The following is a 9,087-nucleotide window of genomic DNA, read 5'->3' as shown; positions in this document are numbered from 1 at the left end:
ACCTTATGCCACAAAAGAAATAAGATGTGCTAAAATATGTATTTAATTTTACTTTATTCAGGATGTGCCACTGATATAAAAAGGTAATAAAATGACTGCTGATGTTTAAAGATCTTTTCGTTTATTAACCAATGTTCCCAGCTCACTCTCAAGTGTTATAAAACATCTGCACATAGGTCTTCTTTTATACGATCAGACTGTTATACTCCATTAGTAGCCTTTTTTATCATTGCAGTCCAGATGTCTAACATCCCTTCATTTGCTGACAATATGTCTTAATCATTATAAGTGAAAAAAAAAGTATTAACTTAGTGGAAAAACAAATATAACCAAACAAAAAGTGATTAGTTATTTTATTTGCATGGCTGTTATATGTACATGTTAAGAATACATTTTAACTAGAACTAGTTATTATCAAACAGTACTGATAATACTGTACTGATCACCTGCAATACAAATCAAACATATTCACAAAAGGACTGCTTTTGTATTGCAAAGAAATTAAATAATATAAAAATGGTACCACTGAAAAAATCTCAAAATTGCAATACTTTATTCCTTAAATCATTTGTTTTATAAATGCCGGAGGAATTACATTCTAAACTAATCAGAATAAATTGACATTTCCCATAGTGACTAAATGATTAGCAAAATTGCAAGGCAGACATGTCTTGCAAGAGTTAACCCAAAGTAAATGACTCGTGGAAAAAGATTGTGTCTTACAAACATCGTGTTTCACATGTGTTGCAGTCACAGTGCTTATACATGACATGGCATTTATTCTCTGCTTTATAGAATATGTACACATCTTACAACTGTATAAGGACAATGCTAAAGTCAGGAATGATATGTCCCTTTTGTACATTTTTCAGTGCAAATGATGGGTTAAATATGTTTGATTTTTTAAACAAATCATGCTTTTATTGGTAGGCAGCATCCTAGAAAATAGAGACATATGGCTTTGAAATAGAAACTCAAGATTATGTTTTCAGAGATTAATAAGAAAGAAAAGTAATTCAATAATTTTCCAAAGATTACATTTTGTTCATTTTCAGTTCAGTTCAGTCTGCCAAACACCACTTTCCATAATTTTACAGCATTGATGTCGTTTGTTCTCATATTTTCTATTCTTATCAGAATGTTTTTATTTATAATATTAGCAAGCATGTTAAATAATATAATTTGTAAATTAGTTTTTTTCAGTTTCTGATGGAAGGACATAGTTTGAAATAAAAGTATACTCTGAAAGCCATGAAACAATATAAAACTTTTAATTTAAAACTTTCAGTTCAGCTAATAGATATTGACTTTACACAGAAAGCCTGAACTGAATCACATACAAAATACTGTAACTCTAAATAAGAAAAAAATAAACATTTATTGAATATAATTAAATACATATATAATTCATTTGTTGAAAAAGAAGGGCATATGCCCAAAAACATGCACAGCCCTAAAGAAACCAATTGCAGTATACTGTTATAATGAACAATAAAACTGTCACCCTTCCATAGTTCCAGCTTACACTGTAAGTGAAATCACAGCATATTAGGCAATACAAAACAAACAAATGTCCATTATCATTACGATTGTTTTAAGTTAGTACACTCATATGGGACATTTGAGGTGCATCTTTTATTCTAATTTCACATTACTAAGAAGCAATTAGTTAACAAAGGATGCTTTGTTTCTGGAAGGTGTATGCTCTAAGACATTATAAACTCTGAAACTCATCACAATGCCCAAAAAGGCTTAATGCCCAGTAACTTTATAACTTATTCGTTGATATATAGGAAGCAAATGTTATGACATTTATTGATACATGATGTTCCTTTTGGATAGTGGTGCTGCTGTTTTATGCTCTGTACATTATTTGGATGAATTGAATGACTGGCTGTTCATTAACAATGCACACATTATTTACTGAAAGCAATTAGATTAACTAGTTTGGCAAAGAAGGAGCTGCATAGTCCACTAATACAGAATTAGGACCCAAAGTATAGACTTGAATTATATGGCATTACTTCAGATCCTCACATGTCAACAGGTAAATCAACCTCCAACTTCAGGTTCTTGCTACTGGAAGAATGTGACAGCAATAGGATTAATGCCTTCTACTAAATCTGAACAGAAAATAGTCTTTCTTGTTGCAGCAGTTCCATAATATTAAAACCATGTGCAAATGATAGCAGCAGAAGTACTTTGTATATATATTCTACAACGGAAATAAATATAGGTAAAGTAGTACTGAATATAGTAAAGGAAATGAGCAATTGGTTTTAGATGTTATGAAGTAGTCTGGCTTTACAGAAGATCTCACCTGGGAAAAACATAAAAGGCATCCAAGCTTCTGAGGGCAGTAATTCATCCTGAGTTACCAGCTCAGGGAGAGATGTCTTATTTATAACATACATTAAAAAAATATGCAAACCAGGCTTAGAGATTCTGGCCTCATTGCGGAGTCAACGATACGTTATGTTTTCAGTGCTATTCTTTTCTGAAACTGAACAAAAAATAGACTTATTGTTATCATTGTCACATTCCAAAATGTTGTTCTATTCCAACACTTTTTTTAAAAGTAAATGAAGTAACAGAAGAGAATATAAAATATTATTATAGACCTCTCCTTATTTGCAAAAAAAATATTATTATTGACCAAATGCACACACATGTAATGCAGCCTTCTCAGGAAAAAAATGTTTCAGCAAAGTTGTACAATCTCATCGCAAAATTATCAGGGATGACACATTCCAGAAATCAACCTTTTAATGCCTTGTATATGAATTGCTTTGCAGCTTAGAGTACTGTTTTTCATGCTGTGAAAACAACATAGTGTATTGGCTGTCAGTGCAAACTGGAAACACAAGTAATCAGTTAATCCACCACCTTGGATCAATAAGACAACAACCACAATAAATTAAATAACTTACTGTGCTGGTTTAATGCTTTTGTCCATAATATATAATAAATGGACTTCTTCAGAAACATAAAAACCTGCCCCTTAAAAACAAGCCCATACATAACAAAAATTACAATACATTATGTTCATTGTAACAATGAACAGACTTCATTCCCACATTTATTTATTTACATTTATTAACCGGGTAGTGTCCGGCTGGGCAAGAAGACTGTTTTCAGTGGAGACCCAGGCAGAGAAGCTCCAGTACAATAACAATTTAGTTAAGAAAACAAGTAGTCATGAAACAAGTATTAACAACAATGCAATTAATACAATTACTAAAGAAACAAATAGTCATGAAAACATATAGTATAACATAATACAGAGGTATTGACAACTGGAATAATCAAAATCTACCAGAAAAATAAACAAATCAGATCAAAGCATGGAATATAAGCACTACTTATCAATTAATTAATTAATTAATTAATTAATTAATTAACTAATTAACCCATTTATCAGTAAATAAAACTGCATGAAACTTTTATTAAAATGTATGTTGTTGCTAATTCAATAGGCAATATCAACTATCTGTTCCTCACATTAAATTAAAATACAATAATTTTTTTGGCTTCCGTAACTTAGATGCATGAAGCTTTAAGATGTTACTGATACACACATTCATTTAAACCAGGGAATGAAGTAGCAAAAGGCTTCAACTGCCAGATTAGTTCTCTGTATTCAATAGTAGTCTCCCACTGCCCTCCTCTTGGATCTTTTACTACAAGTTCTGAAATATTAAATTTAAAAAAACATTTGGGCTTCATTCCACAAAATGTTTATTGAGAACATTGTTGGTATTTTCTTTACTTATGTGGTAGAGATGTTCATAAATTCTTTTACATAAACTTCTCTCGATTTTCCTGACATAATTTACTTGGGTTCCTATCACGTAGTCGAACTTTTACAAGTTCGAACCTCATATGGTCGAGACTATAAGTTTGAATTTGTAAAAGTTTGAGCGTTTCAATGGAAATCTCCATAAGTGGAGGTTTCCATTTTGTTCAATGGGGTGCGATCTTGGAGTTGGTATATTTAAGAAGCGGGGGGGTGGGGGGTGCAGGGGAGCTTGACCCCTGCTTAAAACAGTTTATTTTGTTTTCTGTTGTTTTTTTTTTTTTTTTTTAATCCATAGTCAAAGTTTTGTAACTTTGAACATAATGGTTCGAACATTACATGTTCGAAGTTATAAGACTTTGACTATGTGATATAGACTCAATCTACTTGGCATATATTGCATATAGCTAAATAAACTAACCATCTAGAATTACAATTCCCTGGAAAATTGGTTTTAAATAGGTTTTAATCTCAGTAGTGTTTCCTTCCTAAATATAGGAGCTTTGATTACATAACCCACATGCTTTAATTCCCATTTTTTTAGAATAAGATTGATTTACACAACCTTCTATTTTATTCTTGAAGTTTTGATTGCTCTTAAAAACAAAAAAAAAAAAAAAAATCACCAGTATTCTCAAATACTACTGGGCCAGACTTAAAACTTGCCAAATTCTAGTTAATAATTTCCATAATCTCCTTAGCATCAGAACTGTATTCTATTACCACCAGATTGTGAAAACCTGTATTGTTATAAGTAGTATTGAATTCTTTGTTATTAATAGTATCTTTGAAATTCTCAGCTCTTTTCAGACCTTTAAACAGCAAGGTCCCCTATGTTCATTTAAATTTAATATTTTAGAACATGTAGAAAAAGACCCAAGACAACGGCTGTGGGGCACCAATATTGAATGTAGACAGGTAATTTGGCAGCTGAGGCCTGGGGCTACTTCTTTTCCTAGTCAGATACATACCATATCACAGACACACACATACATACAGACACACACACACACACACACACACACACACACACACACACACACACACACACACACACACACACACACACACACACACACCTAAAAAGCAATTCATACTCAAACTGTCATCCATTCATACATGCACACACATGCACACACCATTCTGTACCCCTCATTAATTACCCCCTATGCAGACACACACTTACACATCCATCACACTCAATCATAAATCCTACCCTACCTTTGTACTAAAATCTCAAGAATATACTTGTAACATAATAGATGAAGATGTCCTTTTGGCGATGTTTTCTACCATATTGCTGTAGGAGCAGCCATGCAGCTCTATACGTCTGAACAATTTCATGAATTGCTCAGAGTGGATGCCTTCCTGGATGCTGTTCTGTGACAGAGACAGCACAGAGCTAATTAGTATATGCCTCTCCCCCCAGACTGCCTCATTAGCATACAACATGGCCATGGAGCCAGTAAGCATAATATATAAAGTGCAGCACATAAACACTTTCTATACATACACACATGAAATGAGTGAAATATAAATGTACAGGTGTTGTATTCTATGTACAGCTTTGTATAACACATGACAAAATATTTTTTACCTACAGATAGATATTAGAAAAATGGGAGCAACAATGTGGTGAGAAATGATAAAGCTATATTACAAAATAGGGGACAATAAGCAGTGAGACTACAGATGACATAGAGAAAAAATGTGGTCAAATCATAGAAAATGGAACACAGTTATACATAAATGAATTGGGTTTAAAGCTGAATAAAGAAGTAAGAAATTATGTTCCAGTAATAATTCTACTTTATGGATGATACGCTTGGATTAGTCCATCAATTTTGCTTCCCTCCTGCTCACTTCTTCTGAATGCACATTACCTACCACCTCTCCCACACTACATGCACCAGGTTATCTTTAGTTAAAAATGTATAACTCTCTTTTAAAATATGTTAAGATCAAAACATGAAGGCACTGAGTAGTATAAGTTATTTCATGTTCAGTGCTATAAAAGTGTGCCTGCATTGTTCTTAATTGCCTTCAAACTGGATGTTACTAGAGGTAAAGTCTTTAGAATGTGGCCTTGCTATGGTGAAATGTCATATGCATTTCAGTGGTCACCAAGGATATATTGCATAGTTTCATATTCCTGCTAGAGTTAGTCATAGAGAACAGGCATGAGGTGAGGTCCCAGATCAATCTTCAAAGACAAAGATCAGATGAAAGTTGATGAGAGAAGACAATGTGAGGAGGACCATATTCTCTCAGCCATTATGAAGGTTGCAGCAGAATGGAAATCAATCACTGTTTTTTTCTTTGCTGTTCATCTCCCCCATACAGATCCCTCTTTCCAGGATGGTTCTCAGTTAAAATATGAGTCTCATTTTAGTGAAGCAAAAGGTGAAGGCCATGAGTATTAAAATCAGTTATTGCTTGTAGCATGATTATATTGCCTTCAACTGCTTGCAGATTGTCTGTTACTGGACAGAGGCTTTTATTTCAACTAGGGCGTTGTCAATTTGCAGAGGTTTTCACTTTCCAGTGATCTTCACGGTTACATGTCATAGACTTCCATATTTCTGGTGAAAACAGGCTTGTCATGAGGTCCTAAATCCAACTTTATAAACTTACCATCAGACTTAATGAAAGAAAAGTGTAGGTGTTAATTTACTGCAAAGGCAGATGAAGGCTTCAACAAGTTAGAAAATTCTAGGCATCTTGGGATTTCCTTTTCACCAAGGCGTTGTTCTTCCCACCTGTCAGGTGTATCAGGTATTGCTGGGGCATCAGCTTCCCTTCATTTAGAAAACTATCAATCTACAATGCTGTGCACCAGACCAATGGTCATCAAAACAATAACTTGATCTCGACAGTCTCTAGCCATAAATCTGCACATCAGCAGACAACATAAACATAAACATAGTCTAACACCTGGATTAAGACACAGGTGTAAGTTAGCAGTCATGGTTTTCATACAGCACTCCTTTCTAGAATCCCATCTACTCAAACTGCATAGGCAAGGGTTAGAAAAAGTGCCTTAAACATAGGATGTTTCATTTTCTCCTATCAAAATAGCTGCTACTACTGGAATAAGTCTATCATTACCAGAAATCTTACAAGATGTAACATTAAAATTGTTGCCCTGATGAGACATAATGCTTGATTCAGAAAAGATGATGGAGGTAAAATTTTCTGTAGTAACATGCAGCCATGTCATCAGAACGTATGGTCTGGCACTTAACAGTGAAGATGAGATCAGTGAAGTATTCTATACCAGACTTTGCAAAACTCATACTCTATATTCAAAAAAAAAGTTATTTTCTTCTTGTGGAAACTTTACTGGCTTCATTGCTTTCATGCTGATGTCCAGAATAACAATGTGTGGAAGTAGGTTTTGGAATAACAAACACCACCATGCTGCTAATGAGTGGAGATGGTAATCACAGTCTCTGGTCAGAGAAAGAAGTGTACCTCACATCCTCACTCCAAATGTGATATTTACTTAACTATATCACTGTAAGAGGTTATCATTAAAAGGCTATGCAGATTACAAAGATCTTAAGAGGAGGCAATGACAGTTGGATAAATCATTCCCTTGCCAAATCTATTGTGAACATCTGTCTCACTTACAAACATCAAAAGCAGCCAACATCAAGCCATTATAAATTTAACAGTAAGTTAGGGCCAAGCAGCTCAAGAGATATTCTAGCACTGTCTACAGTAGAATCCATAGCTGAACATCATACCAGGAAAGAATGCACTGTGGACTCTTGCATTGTCAAATATCACAGAAACAGACAAAAAGTGCATGTCAATATTTTCAAATATAATAACTCCAAGACCACAGAATCTTGGGGGTAAGGCAAAATTTTCTTACGTCCAGAGTTCTGCAGTCTTGCAGATTTCAATACACTCATAAATTATAGATTCATAGATATTCCAAGGCCACAATCACTGATTATAGATTCATAAATATTCCAAGGCCATTAAGTCTTATGGCCATTCATGCCTTGTCAATACCCATATGCTACAACTCCTTTTTCCAGGAGGGCCAAATCAGTCAATCTCAAATTAAATTTGTAGGTACTTATCCAGTCCCCTAGGTTATGTTAAAGGATGTTGTTTAATATGGAAGGGGAGTTTACTCCAAAGGTTTGGGAGACATGGGATTATAAATCTGTCATTACATTGTCTTTTATGTATCTGTAAGTGAAGATTTTGGTTCCTGATTTTAGTACTCTTGGAGATATTCAACTTGTGGAGATACAGGTGGACCAGGACATCTGGATCCATAAAGATTTGGTAAGTGAAACTGAGCTCATCCCTCTAAAGTATATAAGACACTGAATAAAGGGATAGAACCTCTGTCTTCTCTTGGTAGCTCAGGAAACTTAAGCTTGTTGCCTTTTTGGATAGAAAGCTTTGGGATCCTTTTAATTGTTTGATATGTTTAGTGAGATATATCCCAAAGAGGGTATTGTACTTGACAATTATCCTGATCAGTGCTGAGCATAAGGAGTGATTATCTCTTTAGATCTTGATGCCATTACTTTGGGAAACTGCTGTTAAAATAATTTCCTGACAACAATTGTCATATAATGGTAGAATGAGTGAGAGTTAGCAACACAAATTCCTAGGGTGCTGAGTGCATATTTGTTTTGTAGTGGTGTGTTGTCTATATATGTTATGTTATATATTATGTCTAATATGAACAGGGGAGGGGATGTCTACCAAAAATGAAGATACTATTCCTTATAGCATTTAATTTGAGGTAATTTTAGTACACCAGTAATATACAAGGAAATGTTAATGCTGTATTGTTTCGGTGTCAGAAAGTAACTTAATTAGAGGTTCTGTGCTTGGAGATCTGATAAGTAAATGACAAAAAGGAGAGGCCCAACACCAAACCCTGAGGGATACCGCTGGTCACTTTCATATTTCTAACAAGGTACCTGCAACTTGCACTGTGTGGATTCTGTTTTTCGGCCAGTTTGTCATCCATCTTACCAATAGATGTTTAAAAGCATACGTTCTGATGAGGCACCAGTAACTCACATTTACTGGACTGTGACTATGCCAAAGATGCGATGAAACATGTAAGTTATTTAAATAGAACAGACCATTCCTGTTTCAAGATTACTCACCATGCTCGTACCTAAGTATTGCTTTCCAGACAATAATATTTATCATGTCATATGTTGACATACGCATTAAGAAATGCTAGAATAATGTAAAGATTACCATATACGCTGTATGTGCTAAATCTGTTGCATATCCCAACTTACATC

The 9,087-nt window shown here is 34.3% G+C and overlaps 1 protein-coding gene across 2 annotated transcripts in view; it reads right to left on the bottom strand.

Moving 5' to 3' along the window:
• Nucleotides 1-336: 336 nt before the first annotated feature.
• PDE1A (phosphodiesterase 1A) overlaps nt 337-9,087 on the bottom strand; it is a 2,023,853-nt gene continuing 2,015,102 nt past the window's right edge. For both annotated transcript variants that reach the window (XM_044075254.1, XM_044075255.1), the window contains exon 16: nt 337-2,503. The gene's annotated coding sequence lies outside the window, so the exon portion shown is untranslated. The remainder of the gene's footprint in view (nt 2,504-9,087) is intronic.

This window comes from Protopterus annectens, chromosome 6.part0, assembly GCF_019279795.1.
Source record: "Protopterus annectens isolate FY-2018-M chromosome 6.part0, PAN1.0, whole genome shotgun sequence".
NCBI classification, from domain to species: Eukaryota; Metazoa; Chordata; order Ceratodontiformes; family Protopteridae; genus Protopterus; species Protopterus annectens.
Note: the sequence above shows the minus strand (reverse complement) of the source record. Positions and strands in the feature narration are given on the sequence as shown.